The sequence below is a fragment of the Protopterus annectens genome, chromosome 2.part0, assembly GCF_019279795.1.
Source record: "Protopterus annectens isolate FY-2018-M chromosome 2.part0, PAN1.0, whole genome shotgun sequence".
Taxonomy (NCBI): Eukaryota; Metazoa; Chordata; order Ceratodontiformes; family Protopteridae; genus Protopterus; species Protopterus annectens.
In genome coordinates this window covers 87342537-87367736 of record NC_056728.1, presented here as the reverse complement: position 1 = coordinate 87367736, position 25200 = coordinate 87342537, and positions in this window count along the sequence as shown.

The window sequence follows — 25200 nt, the reverse complement described above, 5'->3', positions numbered from 1 at the left end:
TAGAGCTGCAACTTCCTCAACTGTACACATTGGATGATATGGCCTTTTAAATGTTTTGTTCAAATCTCTAGGATCAATACATATTCTGATTTTGTGTGATCCTTTCTTGTGAGTGGCTACCATGGATGACACCCATTCAGTTGGTTCTGTGACTGGACAAATCACAGCATGCTGCACCATCTTATCCATCTGAGCTTTAACTTTATTCTGCATTGCTATTGAACTCTTCTTGCTAGTCTGACTACAGGAATGATCTCGGGATCTAACTTCATAGAATACACAACTGGAAGTTTGCCCAATTTGTCATCAAAAACATCAGCATGCTCTGAGAAAATGGCTTTGGACAAACTTGAACTTGGAACTGCACTCACATGATGAACTTCTTTTGCAAAAGAAAGCAGATTCATTCTCAAACTATCTTTGAGACCTAGTAAAGACTGCACTGGTCATCGGACTATGTAGAATAATAAGTTGTAACAGTTCTCAGCCAAATAACATGAAAATAGTACTGGACATTGGGTTTGAATTTCTTCACCTCCATATGTAACAAGTCTTGCACTGCTGGTTACATTGAGTTGTTCATTAATTCTCACTTTTGCAAATGTGTCTGCTGATATAACATTACACTTTGACCTAATGTCTACTTTGAGCTCTGTGGATTTTCCATTGATCTGAACCATACAAAACACTTCACTCCTTGTTAATAAGTTTACTACATCAACTCTTTCTCCAAGTACTGATACACCATCCATATAGAAAGCTGACTGATTTGGCACTACTTGATAAACTTGCATTTTTGTGTGACCTTTCTTTACAACTGAGTGAGGCTTACTTAGTTTGCAAAACTTTTGGAAATGCTTCCATTTTTTACACTTGTGGCATTGCTAACCATACACTAAACACTTCTCTCTTTTAGAGTCATGATTTACACCACAATTGCAATAGTTGACAATAAAGCTAAACTTTTTTGCTGACACACATTTGTGTTGCACTGAGCTGGTGGTGGAGCTTGCACTTTTGCTGGAACTTTCTGGAAAGCTTCGTACCTTCTTTGGAATCCCTGTGGCTGCCCCTTGCTTAGGCCTGTTTCTGTTTGCCATGTGTTGCATACTATCTATGTTTGCTCTGGACCTCACTGAAACCATGATTTTGCCACTGGCAAGCACGTTCATATGTCTTTCTGTCACCTCATGGATCTGACAAATCTCTATTGCTTTGCTTAATGTCAAACCTCTGTTACAAAGTAAAATCTTTCTCACTGCAGCACTATTAACACCACACATAAGTCTGTCCTTTATCAGCTCATCTTTAAAATCACCAAAATGACACATTTTAGCTTTGTTTCTCAAGTCAAGTCAGTCAGCGGCAAATGTTTTCCCTGGTTTCTGATTTCTTGTGTAAAATAAATGCCTCTGTAATGTAATGTTCATCTGGGAGTTGCACATTTCTCTGAATGTACATGTCAAGCACTTGAGGTCTTCCCTTGATTCAGCTTGCACAGTAATATGGTAGTCGGCACCTTCACCTTCATATACTGCTGGTACATATACAAATGAGCGTTCTCTTTCTATGGCCTCAGATCTTGCTAGATTTAGCAAAATGAATACATTGATGCATGCCTCTTTATCTGCATGAGCTGCTTGTATGAAAATATAGTACTCTTGTTCAAATATTCTCCAGTTCTCTGCAATATTCTGATCAAATACAAGTGGTTGAGGTTTTAGAAATCCATCTGCCATATTAACACATACCAGTGAAGGGTATTGCAAAAACACAGGAATACACACACACACACACACACACACACACACACACACACACACACACACACACACACACACACACACACACACACAGACAGACACACACACACACACACACACACACACACACACACACACACACACACACACACACACACACACACACACACACACACACACACACACACACACACACACACATACACACATACACACATATACACACACACACACACACACACACACACACATTTGTGCTCTGTACTTATACTTTCTCTCTTTAAGCTTATCAGAATTGTGCAAATGAATAACCTCATAGCACTTTCAAGTAACTGGACTTTGTGAAATAAACTTATTCTCAATGCTTTACCTCACTTTGCGAAGTAGCTTTTCAGATTTCTTGATGCTTTACTGTACTTTGCGAAAAAACTTCTCAAATTTCTTGATGCTTTACTGTACTTTGTGAAATAGCTTTTTAGATTTCTCAATACTTTACTGTGCTTTGCAAAATAACTTTTTCAGACTATCAATGCTTTACAAAACTTTGTGGAATAGCTTTTCAAACTTTTTGATGCTTTACGGAGTTTTGCGGAATAATTTCTTGGACTTGTTGATGCTTTATGAAATCTTTGATTAGTAAAGGCAGAAATGCTTAAGTCATTTACCATCACTCACTATGCTTACGGAATTGGTAAAGGCAGAAATGCTAAAGTCATTTACTTTCGAAATTATTAAAGGCAGAAATGCCAAAGTAATTGCTTGGAACTTTATCGATAAAGACAGGAATTCTACAGACATATGCCATCACTTGTCAAAGTCTTCACTTTAAGAAACATTTGAGAACTTTACGATAAGCACTGTAATAATTTTTTAATCTTTTGTAAGAAACACCTTTTTTCAATGCAAGAAACATATTAAGCAACAGTACAATGCAAATAAATCAGACTTCTGTTGCCCAAGTTCAATATCTTTTGCCCTATCCTCCTGCCCGGACGCATCTCCTTACTTGAAGGAAGCCCCCTTACTATCCCTCACCGCGTGGCTCCCAGGGCACACTCAGCTAAGGACCTATACCCAGTGCAGCTCCAGTTAAGCAGCTAAAATTAAAAAGAAAAACTGTACCTTGAAAAGGGACATTAGGGAAGCCCCCTTACTATCCCTCACTGCGTGGCTCCCAGGGCACACTCAGCTAAGGACCTATACCCAGTGTGGCTCCAGTTAAACAGCTAAAATTAAAAAGAAAAACTGTACCTTGAAAAGGGACATTAGGGAAGCCCCCTTACTATCCCTCACCGCGTGGCTCTCAGGGCACACTCAGCTAAGGACCTATACCCAGTGCGGCTCCAGTTAAGCAGCTAAAATTAAAAAGAAAAACTGTACCTTGAAAAGGGACATTAGGGTAAAATTACTAGCCTTACTCAATAATTGTACACTAAGGAAGCGTTCCGTGGGCAGGAACTAGTCAGTACCTAAGCAAAATCTGGCAAAATTAAAGTATACTCCCAGTAATTCAGGCGGTGTTTTTCAGAAAAGTAGCTTACCTTATAATAAACTGATACACCAACCTACAGCTACCTCTGAGACCCTGCAGACTCCTAGCGGTGTATTCCCCGCTCTGCTTCGCCCTCGCTCCACTCGGGCTCGCTTCGCGCCCCACCCTGCCCCCATATCCCACCCGCCCCCACTACCTCTACATTTATAAGGTCATTAGCCCATCCCCCTTTTCTCTTGACCAATCCTGATCACCCGTCAATTTACCAATTCTCCTCCCACACTCCAGGCCTTCCTTAAACTACCAAGTAAAGTCTTCCACCTCATCCTACCCATTGGCCTTTCTCTCACATATCATGGGTAAAACCTCATATTCTATTATCCTTCCTACAGTAGTACTCCTCCTTATTCCTTATTATTTAACCAGATATGAAAACCAAACACTCTCAGGGACTCCTTTCCCGAAGAGCTACACTAGGACACATTCAAACATCCCCTATCACACTAACACACTTGCCCTCTCCCCACCCAATACACGCAGTTCCAATCCAGTGTATCTTACTCTCCACTACCCCAAGCCATCTGCAGCTAAATCTAATCTTAAGCTGCTACTCAAACTGCAAAGATTGTTAGATCACTTGAAAACTTGCATTGCCACAGATGGTGACATCCACCCCAATCCAGGTCCTACCACTGCCGTAGACTCTAATTGCCTAAAGTCCACCCGATTCTCTACCAATTCCCTCCTTATACTTTACCCTAATCTAAGAAGTATAAACAATAAGGTTCATAATTTTCATGCCATGTTAGCTACCCATTCCCCAGACATCATGTGCCTATCAGAAACGTGGCTCAAACCAACCACTAAGGACGAAGAAATCCTACCCCCTGGATATAACACCCTTAGGGCTGATCGAATTAACAAAAAGGGAGGGGGGTTAGCTGTAATGTTCAAGAATTCCCTTAACATCATCACTAATCCTATCCTACCCCCCAAAATCTCTAATATAGAACTTATCTCACTAAAGATTTGCCTAAATACCCAAAAATACATTAATCTCATTGTAATTTACATACCACCAGGAAATAATTCAGAAAACCTTGAGCAATTGCTCAGCTGGCTAGCCTCCAATTGCCCTCAAGAAACCATAGTACTAGGCGATTTCAACCTCAACTGGTCCCTCTACACTGCACCCGCAAACCCCCTTGCTATTAACTTACATGGTTTCTCCCAAAATATTTCTTCTCCTACCAGAATTGGCAACCCTAAACAAAGAGAGCATCATTGACTGGATTCTTACCAATAAAGACACACATAACTATACCACGGGGACCCTCCCAAATGACCTCAGTGACCACCTTATTACCTATATTCTAAAACACAAGTGCCCATCTAATAACCCTCCCTCATATAGATTTGTTAGAAACAAGAAGAAATTTGTCCCAAGACTTTTCCTTGCTGAACTCAAATCCTGCAACTGGTCCACCCTGAAAACTCTACCACTTGAAGAGAGCGTGGCTCACTTTAATAGTACTTTCCTGAAGATACTTGACTCTCACACCCCAAACTGACTAATCAGAACCAAGGAACGAATAGCACCTTGGCTGACTAGCGAAACCAAAACTAAAATTAAACTTCGAAACCAGGCCTGGGATAATTGGAGAGTGACCAAAACCCCACTAGATCGCATCAAGTTTCAACAGCTTAGAAACACTACTAAAGCAGCCACTACCCAAGACAAAAAACAATATTTTTGTCACCTCCAGGATAAACACCAGAATAACCCAAAGAAATTCTGGGCTGGATTTAATAAGCTCCTCCGTCTGGGTAAATCTACTACCCCCACTCCTGAGAAACTCATTGGGAAAGAACCAGAGATAATAGCTAATGCTTTTAACTCTTTTTTCATTGAGACCATCCAGTCCCTAGCCAGTCAGCTTACCACTACCAACTCTTCTGTTACCCATACTAAAGACTCAGTCCACCCCACCTTTAACCTACAACCGGTACCTACCTCCTATATATGCACCCTCCTGAAAAAACTCAAACCAACCACCTTAGCTGCCGACCAGCTCCCTGCAGAATTCCTTCAAATAGCGTCAGACGCCATTGCCTATCCCATCTCAATCTTGATTAATAGAACTATAACTGAAACTACCATTCCCTCTATTTGGAAAATCTCATATATCATCCCTCTTCATAAAGGTGGGACCTCCACGGAAACATCCAACTACCGTCCCATAGCAATATTGTCTCCAATAGCTAAAGTCATGGAACGGTGTGTTCACAAGCAGCTCTTACACTACCTCAACCTTAATAGTCTTCTGTCCCCAACCCAGCATGGCTTTCGCCCCCATCACAGTACAACCACTGCCCTGCTCTCCTTTGTTGACTCAGTCAACAACAACCGTAACAAGAAATTAATTTCCTCTGCTCTCTTCCTTGATCTCTCAAAGGCCTTTGATATGGTCAATCATCAGCAACTGCTTCACACCCTGGAAACCCTATATCTTGACATCCCAACCATAAACTGGTTTAAAGCCTACCTCTCTTGCAGGCAATAAGCCGTCCAATGGCAAAACAAGCTATCCGACCTACTTCCCAACACCATAGGCATTCCTCAGGGCTCTATACTGGGTCCTCTTCTCTTCTCAGTTTTCATAAATGATCTTCACTCGATCATCCCCAAATCTACATGCATCCAATATGCAGACGACTCCACCTTGATCTGTTCTGACGTCTCCCTCCCAAAACTCCAAACAATCACCCAAAACTGTTTTACGTTAGTGGAAAAATGGTTCTCTAAACGGCAACTCATCCTTAATCCTACTAAAACCAAATTATTGCTTTTTTACCCCTCTGCAACTACTCCTCTAGGAAAAGAACCTCTGAATATGGACAACACGTTCCACGTGGAATCTACAAATGGTACCATCATAACCCCAGTCTCTCATACCAAACTATTAGGTGTGACTATAGATAACAAGCTTAAATTTGATATACACATTAACCAAACCATTAAATCCGTAAACAAGAAACTTGGATCTATGTACAGAATAAAACATTTCCTAACCCCTCATACCAAACTAACCATTGCTCGCACTCATCTCCTCTCCACCCTCCTTTATGCCTCCCCAATACTGTCGTTCCTCAATAAGCGGGAACTCAATAAACTATCTGTTGCCTATAATCATATAGCCAGATTTATAACAGGAACACCGTATCGTACTCACCACTGCCTCAACCTAATTACCCTCGGCTGGCTAGAACTCCCCAACCTTCTCAAACTCAACCAACTTACTGAAGCTTTTAAAATAATCAACCATCCAGACAGAACCCCCTCTCTGAGCAATATCCTGACCTCCTACTCAAACCTAAAATCACTCAGGTCAGCTAATAGTGTTCAGGTACTAACCATTAAAGCTAATAACTCTGGAGGTGATGCTCTCTATGCCAATTCCATTGGAAAGCTATGGAATTCCCTACCCAATAGCCTAAGACTAATGACCTCGATTAATCAATTCAAAAATCACCTCAAAATATTTCTTAAGTCTCATTAGTCATGCCCATGTCCTAAACCAGACTAGCCGCTGTAGTATACACCCTATCCCAGAGATCTCAACCTTCCCCCTCGGCTTCAACTTGTCGCCAACCTTAGTTTTATCTATATAATATTCTGATTGTTATTTTACAAATATGTTATACCAATGTCTTTTCCTGTGATATGTATGTTATGCTACTCTATACCATTTGTAAATGTATCCTGTATTCTCTTATCTGTGGAGCTTTTCTCCCCGGGCCTCTACTGAAAATGGACATGTATCCAGCTAGACTAGCCCGGTCAACAAATGTAAAATAAAATAAATAAATAAAATAAATAAGTATTTGCACTTTGAAAATAACTACATGCAATACACTGAAATGTCCCCTAAATAGTTATATCTTGCTAGGCAACTCTTCACAGTACAAGAAGCACTCTGTAATGGTGGCATTTTGAGAATAGAGGATCTATATCATATGACTGAATTGCACAAATTGCAAATGCTCATAATATCGAATGTACCGGACCTCAAACTTCCTATTGTGGGGGGCTGCAGCCCCCACACCTCCCACTAAATATATATTCCAACTCTGCGATTGCACTACAGTGAGGAAAGGGCAAATATCCCATTCTTCACTGTACAGTGATCTCAGAAAAAGCACTTTGAGTATGTTCAATATTATGAGCATTCGCAATTTGTGCAATTCACTCATATGATATAGACCCATGAATAGACACACCCAGCACAAGAACTTTTCTTCAAATAACTATGCTTTGACTAGATTGCATGAAATAGTTGTACTTTGCACTTTGCACACAGTGAACTCTTTGAAATACATGCACAGTAATAAGCAGACACTGTAATACATACTCTGAAATACTTTGAATAACTTTAATTATGCCCTTGATAAAATACAAAGCCATAGCTATGCCCAAACACAAAACTTTGCCAAACACAAGCAGTCACCTTGTTTTATTTTTGTTTACTGTGCCCTTTTCTTATTATATTATTTTTTGCTCATTTAAGCCCTTTTTATGCCCAAAGTACTTTTCTTGTGCTTCTTTTACTGTACACATACCCAATTCTGCCTTAAGCACACTCATTCTGCCTTAAACATGCTTGTTTTGCCTTAAATATGCTCATTTTGTACTTTAAAGTCATTTTGTCAAATACTTTTATCTTAAACATTTTTTTAGTTATCAAACTTTTTTTTACTTTCCGCTTGCCTGTTAATGTGGTTTGTGCCCTTGTAATGCCCTTTCTTGCCTCTTTTCACATTAAGTAAATAATTTGTATTTTTTTTATTACCTTTGATTCTTTCTGGTTGTATTTAAACTGTTTTCTCTCAGTTTTACCTTCACTGTCATCTTTACATCTCATGGCTCCAAATGTTCTTCTCTTTTCCATCCTGGTTCTGACACCATGTTGCTTTCATGTTGGTACATGAATAAATGAGTCTTCATGGGTTCTGTTTAAGCAGCTTTATTCTATACAACCACATCGCTATAGAGACTTATTGACCATGACTTAAGTAACTTATATACAAACTAACTACTGAGATCATACATGCTCTGTCATTGGCTGATTCTACAAAATGGCAGTAGGGATTGCATGTGTCTGAAATTTATATGTGCACACACAGCCTCGCATACTTCTTAAAGACATAGCACACACATGTTACACTCTGATCTACAAATAACATGTCATTAACGTAGGTGTAAGACAGGTGTACTGCTGGAATCCCTATTCCCCATATCTGTATCCTCATATCTGCATCCTGTTATGCACAAAAAACAGCTACATACCTGGTGGAGTGCAGTACTCCTCTGCTGAAATGTGCTACCAGTAATGTTTTTCAAAGGCATGCTTTGTGTGAGTAAGGTCTAATACAGAATGGTTCCCCATAGCCAGCTGCCTGACTTTTAAACATGCTCCCCATCAGAAGGTTATTACCTCTAATCCAATCTGTAATTCTGAAATACTAATTGCAGCCAAAACAGCTGAATTGCACTGTCAGCTGATGACATGCAACCACTGTGCAATATATAAGGCCTTCATGTAGATCTGGACCCCTTTCTTAGCTGTTGAGATGGACACTATGGGAGTGAAGAGACTGCATTGCCACAGAGGGTAGGTCTGTAGCAGAAACCTTTCCATAGAGCTGTGTGTATCACAGGCTGCAGCTGCTGCTGAAGGTAGTAGACATAGGCAGACACTGTGGTCAATTTGGAAGACATCAAGCTGTAGGTGTACCTCTGTCAGCTGTGTCTGCCTTGTTGTAGAGGCAATGCCAGGGTGACGGTACCCTTCACACTCCAATTAAGATGTGTTTATGGTATGGATGTTAGGCAACTATGTCAAAAATGGAATACTAGGTGACACATAGTACTGCTATACAGATATGTGAAGTGTGTCCCAACTTGCAGGCTTGTGACTTCATGCACTGAAAAGCAGTTATTTCATTTGTAATGCTTTGTGTGGACAAAGAGTGTATGAGTGATCCATTCATTGCTGTCTTCACAGTAATGTAATTGAAATTCAGCACAACACTGGAGTTGAACCCAGGACTATGTGTGGCAAAATGTACTGTATGCAAGTCTTTTAACAGACTGAGCTACTGAGTCACTGCTACAGCAGGTGTATTTGCAAGATATATGTGCAAACATACAGGCTGTGACAAACATTTTTTATATCCATCAGTATGTGCATGGCTTTATATGGATGTAGTTCTGTACCAGAATACCAGTTGAACAGGCATTTTGCCATTAATGCCTTAGCAGGTGACTTTCTAAATGTTGCTGATATAAGGGCACATTTACTTGCTATCACAGGCCTTAGTTACATCCATTATCATGTCTTTGGCTGTCTAGTGGTATATTATTGCATCAGAATCCAAGGTACACTTTCAATTTTCCCATTATATTTTATTCCAGTTTGCAGGGTGTGGTGTGCAGCTCTGCTGAAATATGCCTAATGACTGTAATTTCCAATTATTATGTCTTGTTTAAACCTGTTTTAGGTAAGAGTTGCGTGGTGTGGTGGCTTAATGCAGTGTGAGGCATGTGTAATGGGTTTGGGTTTGAAACATTCCAGAGGTGTTTATTTTGTAAATGTAATGTACAATGTTATAATCACATATACTCATTATAGTTGAATTTAGCTGAACTTAACAAAGCTGCTTGACATGGAATGTTGGGCAGCTCTGCGCTAACAAAAATATAAAGAAAAGAAAAAAGGTGAGATTGGAAAGTGGTGAAATGGGGGCAAGCAGTGGGAAAAACATAGTAAAAGCAGGGAGGGATGTGCAGAAAGGATATAGGAAAGACTCTTAGCTATCCATTAACAATTTATTAATGAGTCCAACAGTGCCAAAGTCCACTATAATGTCAGAAAAAACACTGCTGAAGTTGGATTCACAACTGACACTTTATTGAAAATGTATATAAATAAAATTGGTTGATTGAGCGCTTTCTTCCCTTTCCATAGGGATTTCATCAGAATCAATACACAACCCCATAATCCTTCATTTATACCTTATGGCCATGACATCATAATTAATTAATTAATTAATAATTAAATTCAAAATCTTAACCAACAACTTGTGAAAAACATTTTAACTGTGTTTAGTACATATAAAAGCTTAAAATACATAAATTAGTTAAGAAACATCTATAAAATTACAAAAACATATTTTCTACCTAAAAAATAATTTTCCATTTGTGGCTTTTTTATTTAAAATAGGTTTAATTCAAATCATTTCATTCAACCCAGGCAGCTGACCAGCTTGTAGTCTAATTTGCCATCGTGTTTCCCTCTCTTCTATGTGGCTTCTATAGTCACCACCTCTTGGTTGCTGTACCACTTTTTCTAAAATGGCAAAATTAAATTCAATAAAACTGTTACAACTTAAAGAATGCTTGTATAAGGCATTATTCACATTATTTGTGGCAATTTGGTAGGTGTGTTCGTAAATCCTGTCCCTTAACCTTCTCTCTGTTTTTCCTACATAAAAGAAAGGACAGGATTTACATATAGCCAAATATACAATTCCTTTGGTTTGGCAGTTACCCTTAACCAATTTGACTTTAGATAGTAAAATGTTGCTTGGTGTAATACTTTCTTTGGTGTAAATGTATTTACATTGTGAACAACAACCACATTTTTAGTACCGTCATATACATTTTGTCTTTGTCCATTTTCCAAAGTTTTTTTCAAATTGGGCCCTAATTTATAAACAAAATTCGGTTTATGTCCCCCTATGTCCCACAATTTTTGATTATTTTTAAGGATGGCCCAATTTCTGTTTATTATTTTTTCTACCTCATGTGCCTTACATCCAAATGGTACTACAATTGCATTTTCAAATCTATTACTTTCTACTTCTCTTAAATTTCTACCTATTACTATCCATTACTTGTACAGCAACAACTGTGTACTTTGACAAATTTGTAGATGAAATTGGATTTTCAAATCCCAGCAAGAGGAGTGAGAACAATATAACTGCATTGTCAAGCCAATTGAACTAAATAATGTGTGTCCAGTGGACACATATGCAAAATGGAGAGCTATGTATGCAGCAATATTTTCTTTTTGGGACAGGTGTCCATTTTTTTTTAAGGTGAGAGTGGAATGTTGGGGAAGGGACATAGGTAAGTGTAGGGGAGGCAAGTTGGGTAGGTAAGGATACATTTGCTAACAGACAAGACAGCAGACAGGGGAGGTGTGTGACACATGAGGGAGGTGAACACATTGGACAGGGAGGGTGTTGTGGAATCCGAGTCCCATGTGCCTCCAGACGGCAGCAGGGTAACTCATGTCTCCACCCATGCCACTGTCAAAACTTCTCCATCACTGCCCGAGGGTGGCTGTGCTGGGGGCTGGGCACCAGGGTGTGGCTGCCTCACCAGGGTGGCCAGCATGTCCTCAATCAGGCAGAGGCATTGGTCATAGCCATGATAGATTAACCTGCACAACAGAACCTGTAGTTCATCCTGGGTGACTATTCTCCCTCTGCCACTGCTCTCAGAGGGGGACTGGGCCCTGTCCCCTGGAGTGGTGCTACCTGACACAGCAGGTAGTTCAGGGGCAGCAGAGGAAGCACCATTGGTCTGGGTCCCAGTTGTGCTGGGACCCAGTATCATGGCCAGTTGAGGCAAGGTAAGGGGGATCAGCCAGGACTGGCCTACCTTGACGTGTTGTGGTAAATGAGGTAAAGCAGTAAGTTATGGTTAGTAACAATCAAACCATTGTTAGTATTAACAGAATGGAACATAATATTTATTAATCCAAATACATATTAATGTATATTATGTGCAACACAACATTAATAACACATATCAAATATAACATAATCAATTTCAGTAAAAATCCATGTTTATATAACAAAATCAATAACCCTAGCTATATAGGACTACTACTCTCTTTAAAAGATGGAGATATCCATTCTAACCCAGGTCCAAATAAAACATCTCCTAATCTCCCCAACCAAAATTACTACCCTATTAATTCCCCTAATAAATTATCTAACTCTCTCAAACTAGTCCATCTTAATATACATAGCATAAACAACAAAGTATCCCAACTTCAAGCCCTAGTAGAACTATATGCCTTTGATATCCTCTGTCTTACTGAAACTTGGCTAAAACCTAATACCAAAGACAACGAAATCCTTCCACCTGGATATAACATACTAAGACTTGACAGAGTAGGTAAGAAAGGTGGAGGAGTAGCTATTCTATTTAAATCAGGCCTACAGCTATCCACCTATAACTGTCAATTACTACTAGATACTAATGCTGAAATTCTCATCACCAAACTTCATATTAACAATGCTAAATCTATCAATATCATCTGTATGTATCTTCCTCCTGGCAATAACATTGCCACTATGGAACATATTCTTTGTTGGCTATCCCAACACTTACCCCAAGAAACCATAATCCTGGGATATATGAACATTGACTGGAATTGCTACTGTAGCAACCTCCCTACAACCCATATTAACCTATATGGCTTTTCACAAACCATTACAAACCCCAGCAGGACCAATAAAGTTAGTAAAAAATCAAGTATATTAGACTGGATTCTTATCAACAATCACCCCAATAACTATGACTCAGGAACCCTCCCTGATAACATAAGTGACCACTCACTCACCTATATTATTAGGCACAAAACCTTCTCTCCCAACTCAACATCTGTTAAAAATATCAGAACCAAAAAGAACTTTAACCCTGAGCTCTTTCAAAAAAGAACTAAGAACTTGTAATTGGTCTCCTTTAAAACATCTCCCTTTAGAATAAACCATCAATTACTTTAACTCTAACTTCCTAGCCATTCTTAACCAACATGCACCAACCAGATCTATTAGAGTTAAAACCAAGTCTGCCCCATGGCTTTCTAAATTAACTAAACACAAAATGCATCTTAGAAACAAATATTGGGCAAAATGGAGAATGACTAAAAACCCAGCTGACCACCTAACCTTCAGACAACTAAGAAATGACACTAAGAAAGCTATACTCTCAGATAAACAAAATTACTACCTAAAATTCCAACAACCACATCAAAACAACCCTCATAAATTCTGGACTAGCGTTAACCAATTACTCCATCCAGGTAAATCGTCCACTCCTAACCCTCAAAATACTGACCATAATAACCCCATCAATACAGCCAACATATTTAATACTTATTTTACTAATACTATCCAAACTCTAGCTTCTCAGCTATCACCCAATATCTTTATTCTCCCTTCCTATAACTCTACCCCACCTCCTCCTTTTCATTTACAACCCATCCAAACTTCATATATTCTGACCCTATTACAAAAACGTAAACCTTGCTCTCCTTCTGCAGACCAACTACCTGCAGACTTCCTATGGCTATCAGCCAAAGCTATAGCTTATCCCATTTCTATTCTGATCAATAGGACTCTCACTGAAGGTCAAATACCCAGCCTATGAAAAGTATCTCATATCATACCTCTTCATAAAGGTGGACAATCCATTGAACTCTCTAATTGCCGTCATATTCCAAAGACATGCATCTGGAGCATTTCTCCCCGGGCCTCCGCTGAAAACAGGCTCTGTGGAACCTAGTCGGACTTTCCCGGTCAACAAATGATAAATAAAATAAATAAAATAAAATAAATATTGCCCTTCTTTCACCTCTGGCAAAGATCATGGAGAAATGCATCCATAAGCAACTACTTGAACACTTAACCAAAAATAACTTACTTTTCAGCTGTCAACATGGTTTTAGACCCTCACATAGCACTACCACTGCTCTCCTGCCCTTTACAGATTGTATAAATAAAAAACGCAACCTTAATTACCTTTCTTCTGCACTCTTCATTGACCTGTCTAAAGCTTTTGACATGGTCAGTCACGAGATTCTCATAAACATACTCAAGTCCCTCTCTTTTGATACACCTTCCATAAAATGGTTCCAGTCCTACCTCGATAATAGACAACAAGCAGTAATCTGGGATAAGACACTCTCTACCCTTCAACCAGTTACCATAGGTGTCCCTCAGGGATCCATACTAGGGCCTTTTCTCTTTTCAATTTTCATCAATGACCTTCATCTAGCCATCCCCCAAGCCACTTGCATACAATATGCTGATGACTTCACAGTTTTATGTTCAGCCAAATCCAAATCTGAACTTCTCTCTCTTACCAAGAACACATTTAACATAGTTGAACAATGGTTTACACAGCGTTGCCTTCTTTTGAACCCTACTAAAACTAAACTCATCCTCTCTACTCCAACTCAAAATTCCTCTCCAATGGATTTTCCAATTAAATCCACTAATGGTACCATTATATCACCAGACCCAACCACCAATCTTCTGGGCATTATCATAGATAACAACCTCAGTTTTGACATCCATATCAATAATACAATAAAAACTGTCAACAAAAAACTGGGCTCCCTATATAGGATTAGACCTTTCCTTTCCCCCACTGCTAGAACAACTATAGCACGCACTCATCTAATCTCTACTCTCCTCTATGCATCACCAATTTTTACTAACCTTTCAGAAAAGAACATTAACAAACTGGAAACTTCCTATAACAATATTGCTAGGTTTGCTACAGGTAACCCCTACAGAACCCACCATTGCATAAATATAAAACAGCTTGCATGGCTGGAACTACAAAATGTGATTAAACTCCACCAACTAACCATTACCCATAAAACCCTTTATAAACCTTCCTCTACTCCTATTCTATCCACCCTCATCACACCATGTATAAATCTGAAATCCCTACGTTCCTCTCACAAAAACCTTGTGCATACCTCTAGACCCAATAACAAGGCTGGAGAATCTCTCTTTTCTAATGCTATTGGAAAAACTTGGAATCTTCTCCCCAGTGATCTTTCCTCTCTCCCCTCTCCCTCACTTTTTAAAAACAAGCTGAAACTTTACCTAACAACACACTGGCTGTGCCCCTGTTCTAAACCAGACTAGGTATCTAGCCAACAAGATTTACCTAAGTTTCTGCCACTATTGACTACATATGTACTATTTTATTTTCTTAACCTATAAATACCACCTTTTACACTACTCTAGAACAAATACATTTTCTTTAATAATAAACAAAGTTCTTTACTACTAAACAAAGTCTCTCTCTCTCTCTCTCTAGCCATACTATCCTCTGTCTCTAAATTCTCTTTACAGAAGATTTTTCTTTATTCTATACTCTAGTTGCATATTTTACATAATTACTCTTTCATCACTTGTCCTTCTTTATTGTATAATTACCTCCTTTTCATACTACTTTACTATAAATTTTCTAGCTCTAAAGCTCTTTGCTTTGTCCTCTCTGATTTCCTTATTATAACCTGCTAGAAGCATAGCACATAATGTATACATCTACATAGTTACCTTATTACTTTTTATCCTTCCAAGGTTTTATTTTGTAATTTGCAATGTATATCTCAATTTGTTTTATTCTTCTTCTAGTCCTATGTTAAAATGATTTTTAAGTTTTTTTTTTCACTGTGTTTATCTTGGAGCTTTTCTCCCCGGGCCTCTACTGAAAATGGACATATATCCAGTTAGACTAGCCCGGTCAACAAATGTAAAATAAAATGTAAAATAAAATAATAAAATAAAATAATTAAGTAACACAACAGTCAGTATGGTAACAGCATGCCGTTATGAAGTAAACCATAAAGCCAACAAAACAGTCTAAGAAAATATGTTAATATTGAATCATAATACAGCATAACAATAATCAGCCACATTTTTCAAAATATAGTTAGTTTAACAAATTATGTTAATATTAATTCATAATAATACATCATAATAATGAATAAATGAAGATAAGGGTGGGGAGAATGAGAAAAAAATCCATTAGTGACGTTGCAGATAATATCCCTGACAACACTGGACATACATACTTCTACATGTGTGTACTGACAATTGTCATTACAGTGACTACAATTCTCCCATAGCCATTGTAGCACATATATACCTCTCAAGCTGATAACATGGGACAATAAGGGGTAAGCACTAACAAATACAGGTACTGAGCTACACAGAACAGTTTCACATAATGTGCACTTATATAACTACCAGGGGTTCTGTAAATGGATTTGGTAATACATTGCATTCCAGGTAATAATGTATCTGGTAAACATGTGACAGATGGATTAGTCAGTTTAAATTCCATTATAGGAAATCATGAAACTTGAGAAGGATGTTTGTGTACAGTATTTAAACTAGACAGCCATCATGGCTTAGTTCGCAGGCATGGGAGTAGAACACACTTGCTGTGACTGTAGGGGACATCATCTGCAAACAATTTAATAATTGACTGCAGCAGCATAGTACAGACATGCAGGATATACAGCCATATTGGATTACACAGTTTTATTTCTGAGTCAACAAAGCTGATGAACACATTCTTGCTATTGAGTGTAACATTCTGTGAGATCTAAACACAATATCTGCACATAATATGGGCTGACTCACCCATAACATTTTTGTATTCTTTGTGAGAGAGAGAAAATGTGAGCATTATGTGTCTGATACTGAAAATGTTATGCTACATAGAACTGGATTCGAACCCAGGATTGTGTCTGGCAAAATTTACTGTGTACAAGGGAATTAGCAGACTGAGTAACTGAGTCACTGCTAACTACCGGGTGACCTCTACTTGCCTGGAAATTACATGGAAACATACTATAAATTGTGCAATACAAGTTACAGGACATTCATCTCATATTCAAGTACTGTTACAGGGTTATACTAGACTGCATTGACAACAGAACATACATGCATGGAATACAACCATACTGCATATATTACTACAGCTTTATTTCACTTTCAACAATACTGGTGAACACATATTATTGTTATTGGTTTGAAATATCTGTGAAGTCCACACAAAATATCTGGCCATGGAGTGGGCTACCTCATCCATATACCTTTATTTCCTGAAGTCTGTGGCAGACAGAGCATTATGTGACCAGTATTGGCCTAGAGACAGCCTTGCACAGTACTATGAGTTAAGCAATACAGTTTGCAGCCATTATATTTGCATTCTACAGCTATTACAGTGTTATACCCGGTTGCAGCAACCTTACCTTACAGACTCAGTGCATGCAGCTCTACTGTGTAGGTTATGACAAGACAATTCTGTTGTACACCATTTCCTTGATATTATTGGTATTGCTTCTTGTTTTTATTGAACTACAGTTGTTATTTTTCATTTATTGTACTACAGTTCTAATTCCACATTTGTTGCACTAAAGCTCTAATTCCACATTTATAGCACCACAGCTCTAACTCTACATTTACTGCACTACAGACTTTATTGTATAGACTTTATTGCAGTTAATGCTTTACTCTTCCTTGCTTATTGCACTACAGTTGGTATAATACATCCATACTCACCACATTCATGGTGCAACCTGGTCAGGCGCCTGGCATGGGACTCGACATTGCGAGCCCTCTCAGCTGCAGTTGTTGGGAGAGAAGCACACCATTATGCATACCAGTTTTATAGACATTCAGATTACATATAGGTAAAACACAGGAACAATTACTTACATATTTGTGAGGCATTCCCTGCTCTTGTTTCTTGGACCCAGGTGTCCAAGGTTCCCCTTTTCCACCTTTTCATATCATCATGGTGGTGATGACATTGCGCTCCTGTGCATGGGATGCCAGTAACACTGGTGAGTTCTCTGGCCAACTGGTCCCAGGCCTCCACCTTACACTCTAAGCCCTGGAAACCACCCTGCAGTAGCCTATCTTCATGCTTTTTTACAAGGAGCCCAACCATGACCTTGGACTCCTTAATGACCCACCACTGTGCCCGAAAGCACACACCTTCCCCAACACAACCAGCCATACATACAGCTGATTGAACTCCAATGGATTCTGCAGAATTCATGCCAATTGCTCTTAATATAAGCTGCTTTCCTGCCCTTACACATCACTGAGCAACATTTAAAAAGTGACATGTTACTTTGCAGCATGCAAACCAGCTAAGCAGAGCTGAGCAGCACGAAGACTTGCACAACCATGGTTTAAGTGAAGCGTAGCACCGTGCAAACATTAGCAGCCATTAACAGGTTTATGTGGTGCTTAGCATGATTGAGCAGAGCTCAACAGAGTGCAGCAGAGTACAGCAGTGCCATATTTACAATATTATTAAATTCTGAAAAAATTGTTCAACAAATTAAATACATGTTCTGCATGCTATGAATTTGAACCCAGGACCTACTACACATATAGCTGCAACTCTACCCATGTAGTTACTTGGATACTATGAAAACTGATATACCTTCACAGATACTACTGAGCTGCGTGTAAGATTTGCTGGACATCATGGCGCACCATGGAAGCATGCATAGACACGCGTAAACAAAACTTTAAATAAATAATTAATTAGATACAGTTTCTATTTTTAGATATCTGGAAGGTGTCGGCCATGTATGTATGTATGAGCTTCACTCGGCTCTGCTGCACTCTGCACCATGCAGCATGAACGTAAATAAAAAAAATAAATAAATGTTATTATGACAGTTAATGGACAGTGCAGTGGTTGTGTTTTTGCCTCACAGCAAGAGGTTTTCTGGTTCAATTCTCAGTTGGGATGCTTTCTGTGTGGAGTTTGCATGTCCTCCCAGCATTAATGTGGGTTTCCTAACATGTTACAAAGAAATGCATCTGGACCATTTCTCCCCGGGCCTCCACTGAAAATTGGCTTTGTTCTAAATCGGACTTTCCCAGTAAATAAATTAAAAAAAATTACATCCAGTTTCCATTTTTAGATGTCTGACAGGTGTCAGTTGTCTATATGTGAGCACAGCTTGGCATTGCTGCTCTCAGCACCGTGCCACACAAACATGTAGTAAAAAAAAAAAAAAAAAAAAAAAAAAAAAATATACATATATATATATATATATATAAATATATGTTAAAAAAAACAAGGGGCACATAACACATCATTATAATGACATATTACATATTTGACACTCTTTACAACATTACTACAGAGGCAGGCACCATTGCAGGGAGCCTCAGACTCCTCTACAGCCATGGGTAGCCGCTAACCCTCTTCCTACACTGATTCAATGTCTGGGTTCCTCGGCTCTCCCTTGGCAATGTGCCATCATGCGCTGCGGAGGGGGAACCATGGCTGCGTACATGGATACATTCCATGTAGGCTCTACACCCTGCCTACACAGATTTTATTAAATTCTGGGGATAAGTAAATATAAAATGCACACACATACACACACACACACACATACATATATATAAGCATAAAAATGTGTTTATTTAACACCAGCTTTTTGACTTATAATTCCATAAAGTACAAAATCTATAGTACATGTTATACCATTTTTTCTGAAGTATGTTTGCTGTTTATTAATACTTTTGTTATAACTAGATCTTGGCTAGAAGTTATTAATGGTAATATGCACTTACCTGCTAAAATAAATAAAAAGTAAATTGATGTTAAAAAATGGGACTCCGAATCACATCAGAGGCCACTTCCAGAATAATTCTTAAATGACCAGAAGGGTGACTTGCAGTCAATTGACATGCTCAGGGCCTTTAACTACATTCATTATTGTGATGAAAGGTGAATATACTCATTTAGTTTGTATACTGTATTTAGTTAAATTAGGGCAGTATGCCATACTGTGGTTTATTATTGAATTATAGACTGGCATTGTAATCTGTTATGATATGCTTGAGATTCCACATGACATTAAAAGTCTTCCATCAAAAGATTATCATCATGATGGCTGACAAAGTTCGCAGATGACTGCAAACTAGGCACCATAGTCGATACACCAGCAGACACACACATCCTACAAAAAGGCCTCACTGAAACGGACAACTGGTGCCGTAGTCACGGCCTTAAACTAAATGTCAAAAAATGTATAGTCATCCCTTTTGGAAAAAACAAAGTACCCACAAATTATCACATAGACAGCAACCCACTGAGTATGGAAAAAGTAATCAGAGACCTAGGGACCCAAGTAGACAGTGACCTCTCATTTGACATCCACGTTGCCAAAGTGGTTAGAAAAACATTCTATCTTGCACACCTCATCATGAAGGGATTCACATCCAGATCCAAGGATGTCATTGTACCCCTATATTCCTCCCTCATCAGACCCATGATTGAGTACAATGCCCCATTTGGTATGTACCTCACCCGGCATTTGCAACAGCTGGAGAGACCACAAAAGTACCTCACCAAAAGGATCAAGGGTCTCCAACATATGTCTTATTCTGCCAGACTAAAGAAACTTCAGCTTTATTCAGTAGCATACCACCTGCTCAGAGGTGATCTCTGCCTGACATACAAGGCCATGTCCAATCAGGATCTGATGGACATGCTCCACCTCAAAAAATCCAAATCCATCACGACCACGAGAGCTAAAGACTTAAACCTCGGCACAAGTATGAATAGGACATGCTGGAGGGATAGATTCATAACCCAGAGGCTTCCCATGCTTTGGAACAGGATCCCAGTTCGTATTAAGCAGAGCCCCTCACTGACTCCCTTCAAGAGAAATCTTGATGAGTGGATGGGAGATCGTAAGTTTACCCCAGGGGTCACATCTGTGTCACTGCTAGACAGGGGCACAGTAAACTAATTCTATTATATAAGGGGACCTTCATTGTGTCACTACTAGAAAGAGGCACAGTATTCTAGATTTATTCTGTACATTTTTGTACCATTTCATGGGGTGGCAAAAGCCACATCACTATGGCTAGGCTTACAAATGCCCCAGGGCAGATAGCCTAGTACTATACTATGAAACTATGAAACTATGATAGAAAATCCTGTCAAAGTTTATTTACTTGTTTGTTTGCTTGTTATTATTTCTTATTTATATGTAGTTTGTTGATCATGGCAATGCATTGATCCATGGGGGCCTATTTCTGGCACAGCCAGGTTCAAGACGAATTGAGGAATTCATGAACAGGCCTTGCTTGAGCTTCAGAACTCATGCTAAAAAAATGACCCATTCCCACAATATGCTATTTTGTGATTCAAAGACATGTTCGCCATGAAAAAAGACCTCATTATCAGATAATTATCATATCTTTGAATTGCAGTTAAAACTGTGATGCAGAGATCAGTAATTTCATTATTAGTTAACTGTGGTGCCACATCATGTAGGCAGATAGGTGGTATCCCTGGTGTCCAGTGACTCGCCTACCTCCGATCCTTGTAGTATTGTAAGTGCCATTCCAACTTATAAGTAGTGCCCCTGGAGTTTAGTGCCCCCCCACACACACACACACACACACAATTCCCACAGTGCTGCATTTTAGTACAGTGATACAGCATGTACATCACAGTTAAGGGCTGATGATAAAGGTAAGCTGGGGTACAGAAAATGAGATTTTTAAGGACCAAAACAAGTAAAACAGTCATACAGAAAGCCACATTGGCAAAAACAAACAAACAAAAAAAAATCACCTAGGTAAGGAAGAGTGTCTACTGCATAATGCCTAAACCTTCCCTTGAAAAAAGTCTGTGGGATATATGCAAACGGTCACTTAAGGACATACAGGTGTTCCAGCTACTGTACATGGCTTCTGAATAACCACTGACATTTTACTTTTCATTGTTTTATTGATGTATTCATGTTAATAAAAAACCTCACTAGCCGTAAACATGACATTTTTCATCCTATTTATAGATTCACCAGAATAGCATGATAGCTTGGCCATTCTCTGAAAACTTTCAGCTTAGAAGCAGTTTCCTGTGCATAATATTTAGGGGCGAATGCAACGTTTCCCAAGTAAGTATCAAAATAGCAAGTACAAATGTCATGCACAAAATTGACTTTTGACAACCTCTCCGTATGACCACAGTATTTTTTCCCTAAGAAATGACAATAGTTATTTCTACCATAAAGCAGTGCGTGTTACATGTATCATTTTTTAGAAATTGTATTTCTTCATTATTTTTCTCCATTTATTTTGCTTTAACCACTGACTAATAAATTATTTTTAACTAAACATCATTACACATTGCTAACTGTAGGTGCTTTCTGACATTTGGCAAATAAGCACCATTTATTTGATAGTTAATGCATATTTTCTATGTTCTATAGTACTTAATAATTGCTATTAGATTAATAGATGAATTTGTACAATAAAATGCATTACTAGTAACATCAGAAATTTAGAAGACCGTTAAGCTACTTATGCTTATTTTCCCTCAACTAGGTAATGACAGTGTATTTATATAAGAGAATAAAATTGTGAAACAGCATTAAAGCATTAATTTAAAAATATTGATGATATTACTAATAACAGCTTATATGTTGTTGTTGTTGTCTTTCGGCTTTTCCCAGTTAGGGGTCGCCACAGCAGAACTCCGGTCCGCTAATGATTGGCAATAGATTTTCACGAACGCCAAGGTGCCAGCTCGACATTCAACCTTCAGCGAAGGCACACCCATTTACGCATGTCTTCCGAACGCCCACCAAACCGCGGTGAGGACATGCAGACTCCACACAGAAGGCAGTCCCCACACTCCAGCAAAGAACTGAACGGGAGAATCTCTTGCTGTGAGGCAACGACGCTGCCGCTGCACCACCACTAATAACAGCTTAGATAGTGACCAGTAATACACTGGACTGGTCACTGTGAAATTTCACACTAGGGAATGAAACCAGGGGATGCACCACCAGTGAAATTCATGAGGGTGATAAAGGCACAATTGTTGGTGCTAGTGGCTTAGCAGATAGCACACATGCCTGTTGCTGGAAAAGCAGAAGGCTGTAGGTTTGGTTCCCACAAAGTGCTTGAATTATTTTTTCATTTCCAATACTGCAGTGCAGCATAAGGGGGATACAACATTCCTGACTGTGTCATCCTTTGGATGAGATGGTAAAGTGAGGAGCCATCTACATGAGCTGCTGGTAGATGTAAAAGAACCCATAACACTTATACAAAAAAAAAAAAAAAAAAGAGTATGGGAAGTTCCCTGGTGCCCTAACCTAATTTCCCTCAGCATGAATACTACCTCAGTCTCCTTGAAAAGAGGCTGCTAGCTTAGTTGTACTAACTCAGTCAGCAAAGTTTAAACAAAAATAACTACAAACTACAGGTAACGTGTTGCCAATATGTCTGACAAGATATTCATGTGACATAGAAAGTCCGTCCTCATAAAGGAGACAGGTATTGAGAACAGCTCATTTGAAACTTTCTAAAACAGTTACTGTTCATCCAGTTCTGGACACACAGGTTCATTAGCAAGGTAATTTGCAACAGATATATTTCCCTGGCAGGAGGAGAAGTGTAACTTTATATTGTTTCTATTACAGTTATATAAAAATATCTCAAAATAAGTCTTCCCAAGAGAAGTATATTTATGGAAACAATTAAACCAAGATGAAGCTTTATGGAACACTAGCTGTCATAAGATAAAAAGATGAATATTTAACCTTGATGTTATCAATTCAAGAGGTATGAGGGAAACCAGAGCAGAATTGTACCAGAAACCCCATGATAAATCCAAATGGGATACAACAAGCTGCAGTGATTAACCATGTCAGACAGTAATCAAGTCTGATCAGTGTTGTTGCTTTCTAGCTATTAAGAAGTCATCCAGTACCCTTGTGAAAGCAGTACTATTATTTTTGTCAAAATGTAACTGGAAAGGATTTTCGGCTTTGCAATAATCTACAGTGCCGCCAGGCTGTGACTATACAACCTTCTCTATAACTTTATGAATAAAAAATAAGGCCAGAGAAAAGGTGGTATTAATATAAATATTCTGAATATGACATGGATTTCTTCAAGATGGGGGTTATCACTGGCCCCTTTAACTCATTCAAGCCTATAAGCTTTTTTTTTTGTATACTTCCTGTTCACACCCATACCTCTTTATGGCATCCAAAAACTTTCTAGAAGGTCTGGCTTCTTTAACTAAGTGATTTACCAGCTAATAATTGGCAGTATTAGAGAGAGCAAGGAGTTAATAAAATGATACTAAAACTGTTAGTCTAGGATGTTCTCCGGTGAAGAAATTAATCTTTGTTTGCCACTTATTCATATTTTCATACTAATGTTTATATTTTCATAACAGACCTATATGTTATTGAGGTATATGGTGTGAAACACCAATGTGGGAGACAAAACAATTCACTGTCAGTGCTGGTTTATATTGCACTGTACTGGAAATATTACTAGTTGTTGGGTAGCAATTCCGAAAATAAGCAATATTTCCTTATGTGCATAATACTTAAAATTCAAGTGACTTACAAACTGTTGCATAACATTAGGTAAAACCTTAGATTTTGAAGAAAACTGTCTTTGATATTTGCACCGTAAGTTGCACATCTTGAGAGATACACAGTGATATTTGCACCGTAAGTTGCACATCTTGAGAGATACACAGTGATATTTGCACCGTAAGTTGCACATCTTGAGAGATACACAGTGATATTTGCACCATAAGTTGCACATCTTGAGAGATACACAGTGATATTCGCACCGTAAGTTGCACATCTTGAGAGATACACACTATTTGCACCATAAGTTGTATATTTTGAGAGATATACAGTGATATTTGCACTGTAATTTGCACATCTTGAGATACACAGTGATATTTGCACTGTAACCTGCACATCTTGAGAGATAGACAGTATTATTTGTTTTGATAATTATAAAATGAAGCATATGTTTTAATATTTCTTTAAGTATCTCAATAAACATGCACTTGTAGAGGAATTTCTTGTTGTCATGTAAAAGCTTATATCTGGTTAAAAATGTTCTAACAATAATTGTCTATGTTGTATAGTTTTCAAGATATGAAAATTTGTTTGTGAAAGTTTAGAAAATATAATTTGGGCTTTATTTGCATTATAATATACTACAGTATTTATGGGCAATACT